Below are 1,252 nucleotides of genomic sequence, written 5' to 3'. Positions count from 1 at the left end.
AGTAGAGCTCTTCCATAGGGTTTTCAAGGCTGTGAACTTTTGGAAGGAGATTGTCAGGCCTGTCTTCTGAAGTACCTGTGGATGGGTTCAAATCAACTTTTGTCCTAGTACTTAGGTACTTTACCATTTGTACCATCCAGGAGCTCTTTCTCTATCTAGTGAGATTAAAATGCTCCTGAAGTGGAGTATATGTGTCTTTTTACTTGGAAAATCAGGAAGAGGAACTTCTATCTGGCTGACCTAAAAGGGAGACTATAAGCCAGGGAAGCCACAAGAGGGAGATGGGGTACCTTCTAAGTGGATGCTTTTCCATCTGTCTGCCTTTCTTGAGCAGGCTCCCCCAGGTGAGTGAGACAACCATGGCTCCAGAGAAGTCCTTTGTCCTGGTCCCCTGCTAGCCCTGATGCTGCTGGTGTTGGGAGGGGGGCCCAGCCCTCCCTGGGCAAGGAGTCCCCAGGCAGGAAGTTCCAGCGGCAACACATGGATTCAGACAGCAATCCTAGTAACAGCTCCAGCTACTGCAACCTAATGATGAGGTGCCGTAATATGATGAAGGGAAATTGCAAGTCAGTGAACAAGTTTGTGCACGATCCCCTAGTAGATGTCCAGGCCATCTGCCTCCAGGAGAACAACACCTGCAAGAATGGGCAGCCCAACTGCCACCAGAGCAACTCAAGCATTCCTATCACAGACTGCTGCTTGACTGTCATCTCCAAGTACCCCAACTGTGCATACCGGATCAGCAACAAGATGAGACATATCATCATGGCCTGTAAGGGGAATCTGTATGTGTCTGTCTACTTTGGTGGTTCAGTGGAGGTCTCCTCCTTAGGCCAGAGCACACATGCCCCCACCACCTCATGGTTGTGACATCTAGGTCACAACACACATATGGGTCTGGGTCTTGCCCCTCAGTGGTTTTGGCCATTAAGGGCGGGGATTTTTGGTTCATGTTAACGTCTTCATTGCTTCTCTTTATAAAATATCGTTGCAACTACTTGGATTCCTGAAGCTGTCCCTACCCAGGCAGTCTTTCTGTGATTGCTTTCCTGCAAAGGGCAAGAAGTATAAATTAACTAAATCTGTGAGCAGTTGTGAGGTGTGGGATCACTTTGCAGAAAGCAATTTTGGCCTTCATTTTCTGTTCTTTTGAGCCATACTAATACCTGAGGCTAATGAATGCAGGCTGAGCAGAATAAGAGGGATCAACTTGGGAGCCTGATGCTAACTAAGCCTCAGGAGGCCTTATGTA

The 1,252-nt window shown here is 48.0% G+C and overlaps 1 pseudogene; it reads left to right on the top strand.

Annotated features, from left to right (window-relative positions):
- The first annotated feature begins 359 nt into the window (after positions 1–359).
- LOC135232479 (ribonuclease pancreatic-like) lies at positions 360–870 on the top strand (annotated as a pseudogene).
- Positions 871–1,252: the final 382 nt, after the last annotated feature.

Source organism: Loxodonta africana, chromosome 10 (assembly GCF_030014295.1).
Source record: "Loxodonta africana isolate mLoxAfr1 chromosome 10, mLoxAfr1.hap2, whole genome shotgun sequence".
Classification (NCBI taxonomy): Eukaryota; Metazoa; Chordata; class Mammalia; order Proboscidea; family Elephantidae; genus Loxodonta; species Loxodonta africana.
This window is presented reverse-complemented; position numbering and strand designations above follow the sequence as displayed.